Genomic DNA, 20,910 nt, shown 5'->3' with positions numbered 1-20,910 from the left:
CATCTGCACCATCATGCCTGACAGTAGAACAGGCTGCCTGGAAATCTCTCAGGTGCTTGATAGGCTCTTGAGCAGGTAAGCCATGAAACTTGGGCATCAAATTGAGCAGTGCGGTCTTTATTTCAAAATCTATAGCCACCGCTGGGTGATGCGCTTGAAACAGTTGCATTGTAAAATCAGGGGCTCCTTCCTCCTGGATAGTAACTCTTCTGGCTGCCGCCATGTTACCTGTACGTAAATCAACCAAATCAGTAGAACGGGAGCTGGTTTCTTCCTCAAATGGGATTTCAAATCCGCCCTCAGAGAGGACTAACCGACGCCGAGCTCTCCTTATTCGTGAGATGGTTCTTTCAATCTCAGGATCGAATACTGGCAAGCTTGGATCAGGAAGTGAACGCGTCATCTAGCGAAAGAAACAAGCAGCTCATAGTAGAAAAATAAAATAAAATACAAATAAATAAATAAAAATCCAATTAATAACTTTAGCACTCTATTGCAACTCCCCGGCAACGGCGCCAAAAATTGATGTGGGCAGAAATTAGCGAATTAAAAATTGTTAAAATATATATGTTGCAAGTATAGTTCTTAACTCACCAGAAATCTGCCTATCAATTTAAAAAGGTGTCACAGAGAAAATTTAAATTAAAATACTGGGAGTATGAGTCCCAGGTTGTCTCCCAACGAGTTGCAGAAAAGTGTGCTATTTTATTAATCAGAGGTTTTCAAAAAAGTTTGAGTTGAGTAAACAGGAAATTAAATTGGTGAATTTGAATAATGTAAATAAAATCCTTGACTGGGATTTGATTAGTTGGAATCCCTATTATTGTTGGAATACTCTCAAGATTAATTGACAATTAAAGGTTGTCCTGTTTAGTTATCCTTTACTAGGTAAGGGAAAGTCAAACAAGTTGGAATGCTACGTCTGTTCACAAGTTGCAATCCACTTAATTAAAAGAGATTGGTGTTAGTGACTAGAAGGCAATCCAACCATAAACCCAATTACAATCTTTCTTTTAAGTTTCACAACTCAAGGGTTCCTTTCAATCAACTCCCCATCAAGTTAGGGAATGACTCACTCATTGTGAATATAAAATTCATAGCATATGAAAAGGAATTAAAGAAAGACATTGTAAATAAAAATTAAAATAGTCAATTAAAAATAAAAGTGATCCTTGTATTAAATTATCCTAAAAATATTCCAATGGTAAAATTAAACAAAGCAAAGAACATGGAAGAGTAAAGCCAAGTAAAGAAAACGAACTAGAATGACGAAGTCTTAATGAGGTAATAACTCTTCTCAGTGTTCCAATGCCAAAAAGTAAGAGAAAATTAAATCCTAAGAACTATGAATGTGTAGAGAGAAAACCTAGGGGAGGAGTAAAAACTAGATCTAAAACTAAAACTGTGTAGAATGAATGTTCTCCCTGATTTCTGCATATTCTCTGGCTCTAGTCTGCTTTTCTGGGCCAAAAACTGGGTCAAAATAGGGCCCAAAATCGCCCTCAGCGATTCTGCAGATTATGCAGATCGCGTATGTCACGCGATCGCGTCGCTCATTCGGACGCGTCATTTGGCGTTCTGCTTTGCTACGCGGTCGCGTCATCCATGCGGCCGCGTCACTGCGATTTGCTCTTCTCCGCGCGGTTGCGTCATCCATGCGGCCGCGTCGCTTCTCGCTGGTCATCTCCTCAATTCCTTGTGTTCCTTCCATTTTTGCAGGCTTCCTTTCCAATCTCCAACTCATTCATGCCCTATAAAGCCTGAAACACTTTAACACACAGATCACGGCATCGAATGGAATAAAGGAGAAATAAAATACATAATTAAAAGTCTCTAGGAAGTAAGTTTTCAATCATGTAATAACTTTAGGAAGGAAATATAAATGCATGCTAAATTAACGAATAAGTGGGTAAGGATCATGATAAAATCACACAATTAAACACAATATAAACCATAAAATAGTGGTTTATCAGTTTCTCAATTAATTTGGGAATTAGGTTTCTGATTCAATTTGAGAATTAGGGTTAGAAATTAGGATTTTATAAAAGAATAAAGGATAGCTATGAATTGATATTTTGATAAAATTGAAGGGTAGGATAATTTTAAAACCAAATATACTCTTAAAAATATTTAGGAACATTATTTATCAACATATTGCTAAGTTCAATCAATTATTTCTAATTTACATTATAAAATAAATATATTAATCACGTTTTTTATAAAATATGGTTTAGCTCAATATTAGTTATTCAAATTAAATGATATAACTTTTCATTATTTTTCTATCTCCAAAACTTTAATTTCAATTTACAAAATAATTAATTATAATAAAATTGTACATAAATATTAATTGACTTAAACTTAAAGTATTTATAAATATCAATCTAATCATTTCTAATAAAATAATTTCTAGGAGTTCAAATTAATAACATAATTCATTCAAAATAGAATTTATTTAAATTAAATTATACAATTCTTCTTATTTTTCAATTATCAAAATTATAATTTTAATTATACCAAATATCTAATAAAGTTTATATAAAAATTCTAGTTAATTTAAACTTCAATTATTATGAAACTCCATTTAATTACCTTTTGTAAAATAATTTTCTTAAAATAAAATTATCAACAAATAAAATAAATCACAAATAACTAATTATTTGATTTTCAAAAACTAGGGTTGTTACACTTCAAGCTTAGGAGTAGATATTAAGTACTTAAAGCTTTTGGAGGTAGACTTAACAGGTTGGACTCTCATAATTATCAATATATAGTTTGTAGACAAGGATGGTGATATTAGTTCTTGTTATTTTACTTTCATGTCATTTATTCTCTTGCAAAAATATAAAATCAAAACCCCCTTGAATTTTCATACCTAATAATTGACCATTTCATTGCAATTCCTTGTGAGACGACTCGGAGTTCAAATACTCCAGTTAATTTTCATTTGGGGTTTGTTACATGTGACAACCAAATTTTTGATTGGGAGAATTGTTTGTTGGTGTAGAACTATACTTGCAACGAGAATTCATTTTGTGTGAAATTCTATACCGACACGACAATTTTCTTAAATCACCAGCCTCCAAACGTGTTCAATCGGTTCCAAAGAGGGTCGAAAAACTTTTTTTAAAATAAATATCTAAAAGTAGTTTTTATACTAGACTAGTAACCTAGGGTTACAGAAAATGAGTAACTAAGTGCAGATAGTGTAGAAATCCACTTCCGGTGCCCACTTGGGGTGTGCTTGGGCTGAGCATTGAAGCTTTTTCGTACATAGGCTATTCCTGGAGTTAAACGCCAGCTTTGGTGCCAGTTTGGGCATTTAACTCCAATTCTGGTGCTAGTTTGGGAGTTTTACGCCAAGATGTTTTAGGCTGACTTTGAACACCAGTTTAGGCCATCAAATCTCGAGCAAAATATGAAGTATTATATATTGCTGGAAAGACCAGGAAGTCTACGTTCCAACGCAGTTGAGAGGGCGCCAATTGGGCTTCTGTAGCTCCAGAAAATCCACTTCGAGTGCAGGGAGGTCAGAATCCAACAGCATCTGCAGTCCTTTTTCAGCGTCTGAATCAGATTTTTGCTCAGGTCCCTCAATTTCAGCCAGAAAATACTTGAAATCACAGAAAAATACACAAACTCATAGTAAAGTCCAGAAATGTGATTTTTGAATAAAAACTAATAAAAATATAGTAAAAAGTAACTAAAATATACTAAAAACTATATAAAAATACTGCCAAAAAGGGTATAAATTATCCGCTCATCACAACACCAAACTTAAATTGTTGCTTGTCCCCAAGCAACTAAAAACAAAATAGGATAAAAAGAAGAGAAAATACAATGAATTCCAAACTTATCAATGAAAATTAGTTTCAATTAAATGAGCGAGACTTGTAGCCTTTTTGCTTCTGAACAGTTTTGGCATCTCACTTTATCCTTTGAAGTTCAGAATGATTGGCATCCATAGGAACTCAGAATTCAGATAGTGTTATTGATTTTCTTAGTTCAGTATGTTGATTCTTGAACACAACTACTTTATGAGTCTTGATCGTGACCCTAAGCATTTTGTTTTCTAGTATTACCACCGGATACATAAATGCCACAGACACACAACTGGGTGAACCTTTTCAGATTGTGACCCAGCTTTGCTAAAGTCCCCAGTTAGAGGTGCCAAGAGCTCTTAAGCACACTCTTTTTTTTGGTTTGGACCACGACTTTAACTGCTCAGTCTCAAGCTCTTCACTTGACACCTTCACGCCACAAGTACATGGTTAGGGACAGCTTGGTCTAGCCGATTAGGCCAGGATTTTTTCCCTTTGGGCCCTCCTATCCATTAATGCTCAAAGCCTTAGATCTTTTTACCCTTGCCTTTTGGTTTAAAGGGCTACTGGCTTTTTCTGCTTGCTTTTTCTTTTTCTTTCTTTCTCTTTTTTTTCTTTTTTTTTGCCATTTTTTTCTTTTTTTCTGCAAGCTTTTCACTGCTTTTTCTTTCTTCAAGAATAAATTTTATAATTTTTCAGATTATCAATAACATTTCTCCTTTTTCATTATTCTTTCAAGAGCCAACAATTTTAACATTCATAAACAACAAATTCAAAAAAATGCATTGTTCAAGAATTCATTCAAAAAACAAAAAGTAGTGCCACCACATCAAAATAATTAAACTAATTTCAAGATAGAATTCGAAATCATGTATTTCTAGTTCTTTTGCAATTAAAAACATTTTTTCATTTAAGAAAGGTGAAGAATTCATAGGACATTCATAGCTTTAAGACATAGACACTAGAAACTAATGATCATGTAATAAAGACACAAACATAGATAAAACATAAAGCCTAATTTTTGAAATACATAAAAATAAGAACAAGAAAATTAAAGAACGGGTCCACCTTAGTGATGGCGGCTAGTTCTTCCTCTTGAAGATCTTATGGAGTGCTTGAGCTCCTCTATGTCTTTTCCTTGCCTTTGTTTCTCCTCCCTCATGGCTCTTTGGTCTTCTCTAATTTCATGGAGGAGGATGGAATGCTCTTGGTGCTCCATCCTTAGTTGCCCCATGTTGGAACTCAATTCTCCAATGGAGGTGTTGATTTTCTCCCAATAGTTTTGTGGAGGAAAATGCATCCCTTGAGGCATCTCAGGGATTTCTAGATGAGGAACTTCCTCATGCTCTTGTTGAGGTCCTGAGTGGGCTCTCTTGTTTGCTCCATCCTTTTCTTAGTGATGGGCTTGTCTCCTTCAATGAGGACGTCTCCCTCTATGGCAATTCCAACTGAATTACATAGGGTACAGATGAGATGAGGGAAGACTAATCTTGCCAAAGTAGAGGACTTGTCTGCCACCTTGTAGAGTTCTAGGGATATGATCTCATGAACTTCTACTTCCTCTCTATTCATGATGCTATGGATCATGATAGCCCGGTCTATTGTAACTTCAGACCGGTTGCTAGTAGGAATGACAGAGCGTTGGATGAACTCCAACCATCCCCTAGCCACGGGTTTGAGGTCAAGCCTTCTTAGTTGAACTGGCTTGCCTCTTGAGTCTCTCTTCCATTGAGCACCTTCCACACAAATGTCCCTAAGGACTTGGTCCAACCTTTGATCAAAGTTGACCCTTCTAATGAAAGGGTGAGGGTCTCCTTGCATCATTGACAAGTTGAATGCTAACTTCACATTTTCTGGACTGAAATCCAAGTAATTCCCCCGAACCATTGTGTGCCAATTCTTTGGGTTCGGATTCATACTTTGATCATGGTTCTTAGTGATCCATGTATTAGCATAGAACTCTTAAACGATTAATATTCTGACTTGTTGAATGGGGGTTGGTGAGAGTTTTCCAACCTCTTCTTTGAATCTCATGTCGGATCTCCAGATATTCACTCCTTTTGAGCTTGAAGGGGACCTCGGGGATCACCTTTTTCTTGGCCACAACTTCATAGAAGTGGTCTTGATAGACCTTTGAGATGAATCTTTCCATCTTCCATGACTCTGATGTGGAAGCAATTGCCTTCCCTTTCCTCTTTCTAGAGGTTTCTCCGGTCTTAGGTGCCATTGATGATTATGAAAAAAAAAAAGCTTAGCTTTTCCCACACCAAACTTAGAAGGTTTGCTTGTCCTTGAGCAAAAGGGGAAAGAAAGGAGTAGAAGAAGAAGAAATAGAGGAGATGGAGGGTAGTGAAGGTTTCGGCCAAGGGGGGTAGTAGTGTGTATGATGTGTGAAATGAAAGGTAGTGAGGAGCGGTATTTATAGGGTAGGGGAGAGAGGGAATCTGTGTGAGAATGGGTGGGTTTGGGAGGGAAATGGTTTGAATTTGAATGGTGAGGTAGGTGGGGTTTATGATGGATAGATGTGAGTGGTGAAGAGATTATGGAGAAGAGTGTAAGATTTGATAGGTGAGGGGTATTTGGGGAAGAGTTATTAATGAGATTGGTCAAGGGTATTTGGGGAAGAGTGTTATGGAAAGGTGTGAAGAGGAGAGAAGAAGAGGTGGGGTAGGTGGGGATCCTGTGGGGTCCACAGATCCTGAGGTGTCAAGGAATTCTACTTCCTACACCATTCTAGCGTTCAAACGCCCATTCTATGCCAATTCTGGCATTTAACGCCAGCTCTGCTACCTTTCCTGGCGTTAAACGCCAGTCTGCTGCCTATTTCTGGCGTTAAAGGCCAGCCATATGCCCATTTCTGGCGTTTAACACCAGCTAGATGCCAGACAGCCCTTTCTAGCGTTAAACGCCCAGAGTGCTGCCCATTCTGGCGTTTAACGCCCAGAATGCTACCAGGCTTGGCGTTAAATGCCCATTCTGCTATCCTTACTGGCGTTTAAACGCCAGTAAGCCTGTCCTCCAGGGTGTGCTATTTTTTATGCTGTTTTTCATTCTGTTTTTGATTTTTCAGTTGTTTTTATGACTTCACATGATCATCAACCTAAAGAAAACATAAAATAGCAAAGGAATATAAATAAATATAATTAAATAATATTGGGTTGCTGGTGCACGAAGTTGTGATCATCAACAATGGCGCCAAAGGACTTGGAGCTCTTAAACATGAATCACACTTTGTCACAATTCTGCACAACTAACCAGCAAGTGCACTAGGTCGTCCAAGTAATAAACCTTACGTGAGTAAAGGTCGATCCCATGGAGACTGTCGGCTTGAAGCAAGCTATGGTCATCTTGTAAATCTCAGTCAGGCGGATTCAAATGGTTATGGAGTTTAAGCTGATGAAAATAAACATAAAGTAAAGATAGAGATACTTATGTAAATCATTGGTGGATTTCAGATAAGCGTATGAAGATGCTTTGTTCCCCTTGAACCTCTGCTTTCCTATTGCCTTCTTCCAATCATTCATACTCCTTTCCATGGTAAGGTTTATGTCTGGCATCACTGTTGTCAATGGCTACTTCCCGTCCTCTCAGTGAAAATGGTCCTGATGCTCTGTCACAACATCGGCTAATCAGCTGTCGGTTCTCGATCATGTCGGAATAGGATCCATTGATCCTTTTGCGTCTGTTACACGCCCCACAATTGCGAGTTTGAAGCTCGTCACAGTCATCCCTTCCCATATCCTATTTAGAATACCACAGACAAGGTTTAGACGTTCCGGATCTCAGGAATGGCCGCCAATAATTCTAGTCTATACCACGAAGGTTCCAATCTTAGATTAGAAACCCAAGAGATATGCATTCAAGCCATTGCTAGTAGAACAGAGGTGGTTGTCAGGCACATGTTCATAGGTGAGAATGATGATGAGTGTCACAGATCATCACATTCATCAAGTTGAAGAACGAATGAATATCTTGGAGAAGAAATAGACTTGAGTTGAATAGAAAAACAATATTACTTTGTATTAATTCATGAAGAACAGCAGAGCTCCACACCTTAATCTATGGTGTGTAGAAATTCCACTGTTGAAAATACATAAGAACAAGGTCTAGGCATGGCCGAATGGCCAGCCTCCAAATGTGTCTAAGATAGCATAAGACTTATCAAAGATGAAAATACAATAGTATAAGGTCCTATTTATAGAGAACTAGTAGCCTAGGGTTTACAGAAATCAGTAATTAATGCAGAAATCTTCTTCCGGACTCACTTGGTGTGTGCTTAGGCTGAGCATGGAAGCTTCCATGTGTAGAGGCTTTTCTTGGAGTTAAACGCCAGCTTTTGTGCCAGTTTGGGCGTTTAACTCCAGCTTTTGTGCCAGTTTTGGAGTTAAACGCCAAAATTCTTGAGCTGACTTAGTATGCCTGTTTGGGACATCAAATCTCGAGCAAAGTATGGACTATTATATATTAATGGAAATCCCAGGATGTCTACTTTCCAACGCAATTGAGAGCGCGCCAATTGGGCTTCTGTAGCTCCAGAAAATCCACTTTGAGTGCAGGGAGGTCAGAATCCAACAGCACCTGCAGTCCTTTTTCAGCCTCTGAATCAGATTTTTGCTCAGGTCCCTCAATTTCAGCCAGAAAATACCTGAAATCACAGAAAAACACACAAACTCATAGTAAAGTCCAAAAGAGTGATTTTTATTTAAAAACTAATAAAAACTAATTAAAATATACTAAAAACATACTAAAAACAATGCCAAAAAGCGTATAAATTATCCGCTCATCACAACACCAAACTTAAAGTGTTGCTTGTCCCCAAGCAACTAAAAATCAAATAGGATAAAAAGAAGAGAATATACAATGAATTCCCCAAATAAGAACATACCTCCCTGTAGTTCCTTGAGAAGACGACCCGAGGTTTGAATACTTCGGTTAACAATTTAAAAAGGGGTTTGTTACTTGTGACAACCAAAACTTTTGTAAGAAAGGTTGATTTCTTGGTTTAGTAACTATACTTACAATGAGAGTTTCTATAACCTCTAAACCATCAATCTTCAGTTCTTCAAAATGGCGCCATTGCCGGGGAACTGCTAACGTGTGCCTTATTATTAGTTATTGTAAATATTTCTTGGTACGCGGAATCGTGATTACACTTTAAGTATGTAAAATTCATCGCTCTTTCTTTCCCTGGTAATGGCGCCAAAAACATGATGCCAAGACCACGGTTCACAACTCCGTGTAACTGACCAGCAAGTGCACTGGGTCGTCCAAGTAATACCTTACGTGAGTAAGGGTCGAATCCCACGGAGATTGTTGGTATGAAGCAAGCTATGGTCACCTTGCAAATCTCAGTTAGGCAGATATAAATTGATAATGGTGTTTTCGAATAATAATTAATAGAATAGGGATAGAGGTACTTATGTAAATCATTGGTAGGAATTTCAGATAAGCGAATGGAGATGCTTTTCGTTCCTCTGAACCTCTGCTTTCCTGCTATCTTCATCCAATCAGTCTTACTCCTTTCCATGGCTGGCTTTATGTGATACATCACCATTGTCAACGGCTACTTTCGGTCATCTCTCGGGAAAATGATCCAATGCCCTGTCACGGCACGGCTAATCGTCTAGAGGCATCACCCTTGTCAATGGCTTCATCTTATCCTCTCAGTGAAAATGATCAACACACCCTGTCATGGCACGGCTATTCATTTGTCGGTTCTCGATCATGCTGGAATAGGATTTACTATCCTTTTGCGTCTGTCACTAACGCCCCGCAATCGCGAGTTTGGAGCTCGTCACAGTCATTCATTCATTGAATCCTACTCCGAATACCACAGACAAGGTTTAGACTTTCCGGATTCTCTTGAATGCCGCCATCATTCTAGCTTACGCCACGAAGATTCTGATTAAGAGATCTAAGAGATACTCATTCAATTCTAATGTAGAACGGAAGTGGTTGTCAGGCACGCGTTCATAGGGAATGATGATGATTGTCACGTTCATCACATTCAAGTTGAAGTACGAATGAATATCTTAGAAGCGAAATAAGATGAATTGAATAGAAAACAGTAGTACTTTGCATTAATCTTTGAGGAACAGTAGAGCTCCACACCTTAATCTATGGAGTGTAGAAACTCTACCGTTGAAAATACATAAGTGAAAGGTCCAGGCATGGCCGAGATGGCCAGCCCCTCTGATCTAAGAACCATGCGTCCAAAGATGGTCAAAAAGACTAGTAAAAGGTCCTATTTATAATAAACTAGTCACTAGGGTTTACATGAGTAAGTAATTGATGCATAAATTCACTTCCGGGGCCCACTTGGTGTGTGCTTGGGCTGAGCTTTAACTTTCCACGTGCAGAGGCCATTTGTGGAGTTGAACGCCAGGTTTTGATCCATTTCTGGCGTTCAACTCTGGTTTTGGATCCTTTTCTAGCGCTGGACGCCAGAATTGGGCAGAGAGCTGGCGTTGAACGCCAGTTTGCGTCATCTATTCTTGGCCAAAGAATAGACTATTATATATTGCTGGAAAGCCCTGGATGTCTACTTTCCAATGCAATTGGTAGCGCGCCATTTCAACTTCTTTAGCTCCAGAAAATCCACTTTGAGTGTAGGGAGGTCAGAATCCAACAGCATCAGCAGTCCTTCTTCAACCTCTGAATCTGATTTCTGCTCAAGTCCCTCAATTTCAGCCAGAAAATACCTGAAATCACAGAAAAACACATAAACTCATAGTAAAGTCCAGAAAAGTGAATTTAACATAAAAACTAATGAAAACATCCCTAAAAGTAACTAGATCCTACTAAAAACATACTAAAAACAATGTCAAAAAGCGTATAAATTATCCGCTCATCACAACACCAAACTTAAACTGTTGCTTGTCCCCAAGCAACTGAAAATCAAATAGGATAAAAAGAAGAGAATATACTATAAATTCCAAACTATCAATGAAACATAGCTCCAATCAAATGAGCGGGACTTATAGCTTTTTGCCTCTTGAATAGTTTTGGCATCTCACTTTATCCATTGAGGTTCAGAATGATTGGCATCTATAGGAACTCAGAGTTCAGATAGTGTTATTGACTCTCCTAGTTCAGTATGATGATTCTTGAACACAGCTTCTTTATGAGTCTTGGTCGTGGCCCTAAGCACTTTGTTTTCCAGTATTACCACCGGATACATAAATGCCACAAACACATAATTGGGTGAACCTTTTCAGATTGTGACTCAGCTTTGCTAAAGTCCCCAATTGGAGGTGTCCAGGGTTCTTAAGCACACTCTTTTTTTGCTTTGGACCTTGACTTTAACCGCTCAGTCTCAAGTTTTCACTTGACACCTACACGCCACAAGCACATGGTTAGGGACAGCTTGGTTTAGCCGCTTAGACCAGGATTTTATTCCTTTAGGTCCTCCTATCCACTGATGCTCAAAGCCTTGGGATCCTTTTTATTTGCCCTTGCCTTTTGGTTTTAAGGGTTATTGGCTTTTTGCTCTTGCCTCTTGGTTTTAAGAGCTTTGGCTTTTTCTGCTTGCTTTTTCTTTTTTTCTATTTTTTTTTCGCCTATTTTTTTCTGCAAGCTTTGTTCTTTGCTGCTTTTTCTTGCTTCAAGAATCATTTTTATGATTTTTCAGATTATCAAATAACATGTCTCCTAGTCATCATTCTTTCAAGAGCCAACATATTTAACATTCTTAAACAACAACTTCAAAAGACATATGCACTGTTCAAGCATTCATTCAGAAAACAAGAAGCATTGTCACCACATCAATATAATTAAGCTAAGTTCAAGGATAAATTCGAAACTCATGTACTTCTTGTTCTTTTGAATTAAAACATTTTTCATTTTAAGAGAGGTGATAGATTCATAGGACATTCATAACTTTAAGACAAAGTTACTAACTACTAATGATCATGTAAAGAAGACACAAACATAGATAAGCACATAACATAGAAAACGAAAAACAGAGAAAGTAAGAACAAGGAATGAATCCACCTTAGTGATGGTGGCGTTTCCTTCTTGAGGAACCAATGATGTCCTTGAGCTCTTTTATGTCTCTTCCTTGTCTTTGTTGCTCCTCCCTCATTGCTTTTTGATTTTCTCTAATTTCATGAAGGATGATGGAGTGCTCTTGATGTTCCACCCTTAGTTGCTTCCAATAATTGTGTGGAAGAAAATGTATCCCCTGAGGTATCTCAGGGATCTCTTGATTTGCAGTCAAATGTTCTACCACTGAGCTATAAACCCTTGATGGAAGCTTTTGTCTTCCCTTTCCTCTTTCTAGAGGTTTCTCTGGCCTTAGGTGCCATCAATGGTTATGGAAAAAAACAAAAAAGCTATGATTTTACCACACCAAACTTAGAATGTTACTCGCCCTCGAGCAAAAGAAGAAAGAATAGAAGAAGAAGAAGAAGATATGGAGGAGATGGATAGGAGTGTGTATTCGGCCATATGGGTGGGATTGGGTGGGAGAGAGATGTTGAATTTTGAAGGTAGTGGGTGTATGGATGTGAGTGGTAAATGGAAAACAGAAGGGATGATCATGAATGGAAAGAGAGATGATGAGGTAGGTGGGGATCCTGTGGGGTCCACAGATCCTGAGATGATCCTGTGGGATCCACAGATCCTTAGGTGTCAAGGCATTTACATCTCTGCACCAATTTAGGCATGTAAAATGCCCTTGCACACAACTCTGGGCGTTCAGCGCCAGGTTGGTGCCCATTTTGGGTGTTCAACGCCCATTTGCTGCCATTTCTGGCGTTGAACGCCAGAACCATGCTTGTTCTGGGCGTTTGAACGCCAGACAGATGCTCCTCCAGGGTGTGATTTTTCTTCTGCTGTTTTTGATTCCGTTTTTGATTTTTTTTTGTTTGTTTTGTAACTCCACATGATCATGAACCTATAAAGACATATAACTAAGAAAAATATAGTTAGATAAATAAAAATTGGGTTGCTCCCAACAAGCGCTTCTTTAATGTCAATAGCTTGACAGTGGGCTCTCATGGAGCCTCACGGATGTTCAGAGCATTGTTGAGACTCTCCAACACCAAACTTAGAGTTTGACTGTGGGGCTTTGTTTGACTCTGCTTTGAGAGAAGCTTCTTCTGCTTCCTCTCTATGGATGCAGAGAGATATCCTTGAGTTGTAAACACAAGGTTGTCCTCATTCAATTGAAGGATCAATTCTCCTCTGTCCACATCAATCACAGCTCTTGCTGTGGACAGGAAAGGTCTTCCTAGGATGATGGATTCATCCTCTTCCTTTCCAGTATCCAAGACTATGAAATCAGCAGGGGTGTAAAGGCCTTCAACCTTTACTAACACGTCCTCTACTTGTCCATAAGCCTGTTTTCTTGAATTGTCTGCCATCTCTAATGAGATTTTAGCAGCTTGCACCCCATAGATTCCTAGTTTCTCTATTACAGAGAGGGGTATGAGGTTTATTCCTGAACCAAGGTCACACAGAGCCTTAAAGATCATGGTGCCTATGGTACAAGGTATTATGAACTTCCCAGGATCCTGTCTCTTCTGAGGCAATGTCAGTTGATCCAGGTCACTTAGTTCATTGATGAACAAGGGAGGTTCAACTTCCCAAGTATCAATGCCAAATAATTTGGCATTCAGCTTCATGATTGCACCAAGAAACTTGGCAGTTTGCTCTTCAGTAACATCCTCATTCTCTTCAGAAGAGGAATACTCATCAGAGCTCATGAAGGGCATAAGGAGGTTCAATGGAATCTCTATGGTCTCTAGATGAGCCTCAGAGTCCTTTGGTTCCTCAGAGGGAAGCTCCTTATTGATCACTGGACGTCCCAGGAGGTCTTCCTCCTTGGGATTCACGTCCTCCACTCCCTCTTTGGGTTCGGCCATTTTGGTTATGTCAATGGCCTTGCACTCTCCTTTTGGATTTTCTTTTGTATTGCTTGGGAGAGTGCTAGGAGGGATTTCAGTTATCCTTTTACTCAGCTGGCCCACTTTTGCTTCCAAATTTCTAATGGAAGACCTTGTTTCATTCATGAAACTCACAGTGGCCTTAGATAGATCAGAGATTAAGTTTGCTAAGCTAGATGGGTTCTGCTCAGAATTCTCTGTCTGTTGCTGAGTGGATGATGGAAAAGGCTTGCTATTGCTAAACCTGTTTCTTCCCCCATTATTAAAGCCTTGTTGAGGCTTTTGATCCTTCCATGAGAAATTTGGATGATTTCTCCATGTTGAGTTATAGGTGTTTCCATAAGGTTCACCTAAGTAATTTACCTCTGCTATTGCAGGGTTCTTAGGATCATAAGCTTCTTCTTCAGGAGAAGCCTCTTGAGTACTGTTGGATGCAGCTTGCATTCCATTCAGACTCTGAGAAATCATATTGACTTGCTGAGTCAATATTTTATTCTGAGCCAATATGGCATTCAGAGTATCAATTTCAAGAACTCCCTTCTTCATAGGCGTCCCATTATTCACAGGATTCCTTTTAGAAGTGTACATGAACTGGTTATTTGCAACCTTGTCAATGAGTTCTTGAGCTTCTGCAGGTGTTTTCTTTAGGTGAATGGATCCACCTGCAGAAGTATCCAATGACATCTTTGATAACTCAGATAAACCATCATAGAATATATCCAGGATGGTCCATTCTGAAAGCATGTCAGAAGGACACTTTTTGGTCAGTCCTTTGTATCTCTCCCAAGCTTCATAGAGGGATTCACCTTCTTTCTGTCTGAAGGTTTGAACATCCACTCTAAGCTTGCTCAGCTTTTGAGGAGGAAGGAACTTGGCTAAGAAAGCCTTGACCAGCTTATCCCAAGAGTTCAGGCTATCCTTGGGTTGAGAATCCAACCACACTCTAGCTCTGTCTCTTACAGCAAAAGGGAAAAGTATGAGCCTGTAGACTTCAGGATCTACTCCATTAGTCTTAACAGTATCACATATCTGCAAGAATCCAGTTAAGAACTGAAAAGGATCTTCAGATGGAAGTCCATGAAACTTGCAGTTCTGCTGCATCAGAGAAACTAATTGAAGTTTCAACTCAAAGTTGTTTGCTCCAATGGCAGGAATGGAGATGCTTCTTCCATGTAAATTGGAATTAGGTGCAGTAAAGTCACCAAGCATCCTCCTTGCATTGTTGTTGGGTTCGGCTGCCATCTTCTTTACTTGTTCGAAATTTTCAATCAAGTTGTCTCTGGATTGTTGTAATTTAGCTTCTCTTAATTTTCTCTTCAGAGTCCTTTCAGGTTCTGGATCAGCTTCAACAAGAATGCCTTTTTCTCTATCCCTGCTCATAAGAAAGAGGAGAGAAAAAGAAAAGAAGAGGAATCCTCTTGTCACAGTATAGGGATCCCTTTGTGAGTGGAAGAAAAGAGGGAGATAAAGAATATAATGTAATGGAAGAAACACAACTGTGAGGAGGGTAGAGATGTGAGATGAGATGTTAGTAGATGAATAAATAAATAGAAGGAGATGAGAGAGAAGGAATTTTCGAAAATAATTTTTGAAAAAGAGTTAGTGATTTTTGAAAATAGTTTTTGAAAAAATGTTAGTAATTTTCGAAAATTAAGAGAAAAAAATTGAAATAATTAATAAATTAAAAAAGAAATTTTGAAAAAGGGGGAAGATATTTTCGAAAATGAGAGAGAGAGAGTTAGTTAGGTGGTTTTGAAAAAGATAAGAAATAAACAAAAAGTTAGTTAGTTAGTTGAAACAAATTTTTGAAAAGATAAGAAGTTAGGAAGTTAGAAAAGATATTTTGAAATCATATTTTGAAAAAGATAAGATAAGAAGATATTTTTGAAAAGGTATGATAGAAATTAGTTTTTGAAAAAGATTTGATTTTTAAAATCACAATTAATGACTTGATTCACAAGAAATCACAAGATATGATTCTAGAACTTAAAGTTTGAATCTTTCTTAACAAGCAAGTAACAAACTTGAAATTTTTGAATCAAAACATTAATTGTCATTGTTATTTTCGAAAATTTGATATAAAATTAAGAAAAAGATTTTTGAAAAATATTTTTAGAATTTTTCGAAAATAACTAAGAAATTTGAAAAAGATTTGATTTTTGAAAAAAGATTTTGAAAGAGATTAGATTTTCAAATTGAAAATTTGATTTGACTCATAAGAAACAACTTGATTTTAAAAATTTTTGAAAAAGTCAACTCAAATTTTTGAATTTGATGAGAGAAAAGAGGGAAAGATATTTTTTTGATTTTTGAATTTTTATTATGAGAGAGAAAAACATGAAAATTATGTAATGCATGAAATTTTTAGATCAAAACAATGAATGCAATCAAGAATGCTATGAATGTCAAGATGAACACCAAGAACATATTTTTGAAAAATTTTTAATGTAAAGAAAACATGCAATACACCAAACTTAGAATTCTTTAATGCTTAGGCACTAAGAATTCAAGAATGCATATGAAAAACACTAAACAACACAAAACAAAAAATCATCAAGATCAAACAAGAAGACTTACCAAGAACAACTTGAAGATCATGAAGAACACTATGAATGCATGAAATTTTCGAAAAATGCAAGATGCATATGCAATTGACACCAAACTTATAACATGACACATGACTCAAACAAGAAACACAAAAAATATTTTTGATTTTTATGATTTTCTAATTTTTTTGGATTTTTTTTTTTCAAAAATTATTTGAAAAACAAAAATAAGGATTTCAAAATCTTTAATGTGAATTCCAGGAATCTTTGTGCTTTAAAGCTCCAATCAAAGGGTCAGGCATGGCTTAATAGCCAGCCAAGCTTTAGTATGTAACTCAGACATGACACGCCCAACATACTCATTCCAAAGGAATTAGACATGGCTTTACAGCCAGCCAGGCTTCAACATGCTTCATGAAACACTAGAATTCATTCTTAAAAATTCTGAAGACAAATAGATTTTTGAAAACATTTTTATTTAAATTTTTTTTTCGAAAACAGATGAGAAAATTTTGAAATATTTTTGAAAAATTTTTGAAAAGAAAACAAAAAGAAAATTACCTAATCTGAGCAACAAGATGAACCGTCAGTTGTCCAAACTCGAACAATCCCTGGCAACGGCGCCATAAACTTGGTACGCGGAATCGTGATTACACTTTAAGTATGTAAAATTCATCGCTCTTTCTTTCCCTGGTAATGGCGCCAAAAACATGATGCCAAGACCACGGTTCACAACTCCGTGTAACTGACCAGCAAGTGCACTGGGTCGTCCAAGTAATACCTTACGTGAGTAAGGGTCGAATCCCACGGAGATTGTTGGTATGAAGCAAGCTATGGTCACCTTGCAAATCTCAGTTAGGCAGATATAAATTGATAATGGTGTTTTCGAAAAATAATTAATAGAATAGGGATAAAGGTACTTATGTAAATCATTGGTAGGAATTTCAGATAAGCAAATGGAGATGCTTTTCATTCTTCTGAACCTCTGCTTTCCTGCTATCTTCATCCAATCAGTCTTACTCCTTTCCATGGCTGGCTTTATGTGATACATCACCATTGTCAACGGCTACTTTCGGTCATCTCTCGGGAAAATGATCCAACGCCCTGTCACGGCACGGCTAATCGTCTGGAGGCATCACCCTTGTCAATGGCTTCATCTTATCCTCTCAGTGAAAATGATCAACGCACCCTGTCACGGCACGGCTATTCATCTGTCGGTTCTCGATCATGCTGGAATAGGATTTACTATCCTTTTGCGTCTGTCACTAACGCCCCACAATCGCGAGTTTGGAGCTCGTCACAGTCATTCATTCATTGAATCCTACTCGGAATACCACAGACAAGGTTTAGACTTTCCGGATTCTCTTGAATGCCGCCATCATTCTAGCTTACGCCACGAAGATTCTGATTAAGAGATCTAAGAGATACTCATTCAATTCTAATGTAAAACGGAAGTGGTTGTCAGGCACGCGTTCATAGGGAATGATGATGATTGTCACGTTCATCACATTCAGGTTGAAGTACGAATGAATATCTTAGAAGCGAAATAAGATGAATTGAATAGAAAACAGTAGTACTTTGCATTAATCTTTGAGGAACAGCAGAGCTCCACACCTTAATCTATGGAGTGTAGAAACTCTACCGTTGAAAATACATAAGTGAAAGGTCCAGGCATGGCCGAGATGGCCAGCCCCTCTGATCGAAGAACCATGCATCCAAAGATGGTCAAAAAGACTAGTAAAATGTCCTATTTATAATAAACTAGTCACTAGGGTCTACATGAGTAAGTAATTGATGCATAAATTCACTTCCGGGGCCCACTTGGTGTGTGCTTGGGCTGAGCTTTAACTTTCCACGTGCAGAGGCCATTTGTGGAGTTGAACGCCAGGTTTTGATCCATTTCTGGCGTTCAACTCTGGTTTTGGATCCTTTTCTGGCGCTGGACGCCAGAATTGGACAGAGAGCTGGCGTTGAACGCCAGTTTGCGTCGTCTATTCTTGGCCAAAGTATGGACTATTATATATTGCTGGAAAGCCCTGGATGTCTACTTTCCAATGCAATTGGAAGCGCGCTATTTCGAGTTCTGTAGCTCCAGAAAATTCTCTTTGAGTGCAGGGAGGTCAGAATCCAACAGCATCAGCAGTCCTTCTTCAACCTCTAAATCTGATTTCTGCTCAAGTCCCTCAATTTCAGCCAGAAAATACCTGAAATCACAGAAAAACACACAAACTCATAGTAAAGTCCAGAAATGTGAATTTAACATAAAAACTAATGAAAACATCCCTAAAAGTAACTAGATCCTACTAAAAACATACTAAAAACAATGTCAAAAAGCGTATAAATTATCCGCTCATCATTTCTCTTTTACTTGTTTATTTGTTTATTTTTATTTTTATTTGCATTAGCTACTATGAATTCTCACCCCCCTCGCTTTGAGTTTAGTTCTAACTTTGTTGAAGGAAATAGAAGTTACAGCAGGAATATGCATCAAGGTTAGACCAGTCAAGGATGGGTGGAGCCAAGAAGATCTAATCAACCCTTTAGGCAACAACACCCTCCAAGATATCATGGACAATGACCATTCTACAATGCATACCCAGCTAATAGATATGGTAGACAACTTTGTAACTACCAACAAGCCCCACTTCGTGCCTATAGACCATCCTCTCAACATAACCTCGAACCACCACACTCACAAGCTTCTCTTCACCATTCGCCACCACATGATCCCTATTTACCCCAGTTCCAATCCAATCACTCCCAAGCACCACCACTTTTCTATGTATCATGTCCAAATCCATCACCCAGAGAATCAGAGGTTCGCCTTAAGGAAACAGTAAATAAGCTTCAAACAACCATTCGACAACTGGAGCAAGCAATAATTCAATTAGCTTCTAGACGTTCGAATATTCAAGGACCAACCACAGCCCCATGTGGACAATCTGATGAAAAGCGTAGCATGAAGGAGATACTAGAAACTCCAGTGGACAAGACAGAGAGTGAATTCGTACTAGAACAAATAGAAGAAGCTGTCATTGTACAAGAAGAAGAGTTGGTTGAAGATCTAGGAGACGCTGAACCTCCATGGGAATCTAGAGCTGAGGAGAACTCCGTCAAGGACGTTACAGTTGATGCTAAGGAGGATAGTTTACAATCCCCAAGGCAAGTCGTTTATGAAGAACTAGACGGAATAACCCAGGACACAAATTCCCTTGATGATGATAGTCACAAGTCAAGTTCTCTTAGTAATGGACTTGCATCCGCAAGTGAATCCTCTGAGATCGAAGAATCTTCCCCAGATGAATACGAAGATGATGCAGAGGTACACTTCTCTCAACCTCCAATCTATGACTCGAGTGATGAGGAAGACATAGAAGACTTTGACCAGGGTGATGATGCATTTGAAGATCCTTACAAAAAAGTGGAGGAATTCACAGAAGATTACCAGGGAGCAGAACTTACAGAACCACTGGAAACACCTATCCCAAGGCCATTACCACCTAATACAAGCTTCAAGTGGGTACAATCCTTAACCTTTAACTTTACTTTTTCACTCGAATATGGTTTGCTTGAAACAGATGGCCAGCTTAGAGCTCTCTGCGGCTTTAAGAGTAAGCGGGAAATGGCACGTGCTCAGAGCTGGTGCACAAGGTTCAATAAGGTTCCGCGCTTCAACTTGAAGTGCACGGATTGGTATCATGTTCAATCGAATGGATCTCGGAAAATGTTTGGTCACCATGGTGAGAATTTACTTTTTAAACCACCCGGATGGAAACATGTAGATCAAGACGGAGGCGGATTTAAAAACAAGACTTGTGATCCTGGAATCCATTCTGACATTCGTCATTCCGGGAGCCTGAAAATCTGTTTAAAGCTGCTCAGAAGCTTTACATACCTAGTTTGGGACCCCGGAGGCTATTAGCATTCCAAGCACTGGTGGAGATTTCTAGATGAATTTAAACACAAGCCACCATAACACGAAGCTCTTCCAATGTCCAACTTAAGGACTTTAACTAAAAGTGCTAGGCGGGAGACAACCCACCATGGTATGATCGTTCCTTTCGTACTTTCAATTTTATTTACTCTTGTTTATTTTTGAGTTTTATTTTATTTCATTATTAAACCTGGAATCATGCATAGCATTCACATTAAGCATTGCATTCTGTACAAAAAAAAGGTGCGCGACGCGACCGCATCATCCATGCGATCGCGTCAAATGGCGAAATACACTTCCCACGCGACCACGTCATCCACGCGGCCGCGTGACCTGGAGATCGGCGTAAATATCCAACGTCCAGAAAGTTAGGCTGGAATCGTGCGGCCATTGTGCGTCTAGCACAAAATGACCCACGCGATCGCGTGCCTGACGCGATCACGTCACATGCACACAATCAATCCCACACGACCGCGTGAGCGACGCGATCGCGTCGCATGGATTGCACAAATCCCAAAAGGAGACAGAGAGTTGGTGTTACACCCTAACTACCAAAGCTCACGCTTCCGGCTGCGCAACTCTGATAGCTCGGACATTATGACGACACTTATACTATTTAATACTAAAATATGAGCCTGTTTAAAACTTTAAACCGCAATACCGCTCCCAAAATTACTTTCGTTCGATAACGTACATCCATAGATACCATACAACATACAAAA

The 20,910-nt window shown here is 38.5% G+C and overlaps 1 non-coding gene across 1 annotated transcript; it reads left to right on the top strand.

Moving 5' to 3' along the window:
- The first annotated feature begins 14,446 nt into the window (after positions 1-14,446).
- LOC112731897 (small nucleolar RNA R71) lies at positions 14,447-14,554 on the top strand. Its single transcript, XR_003167647.1, has one exon. It is a non-coding gene; the product is annotated as a small nucleolar RNA R71 (small nucleolar RNA).
- Positions 14,555-20,910: the final 6,356 nt, after the last annotated feature.

Source organism: Arachis hypogaea, chromosome 12, assembly GCF_003086295.3.
Source record: "Arachis hypogaea cultivar Tifrunner chromosome 12, arahy.Tifrunner.gnm2.J5K5, whole genome shotgun sequence".
Lineage (NCBI taxonomy): Eukaryota > Viridiplantae > Streptophyta > Magnoliopsida > Fabales > Fabaceae > Arachis > Arachis hypogaea.
Note: the sequence above shows the minus strand (reverse complement) of the source record. Positions and strands in the feature narration are given on the sequence as shown.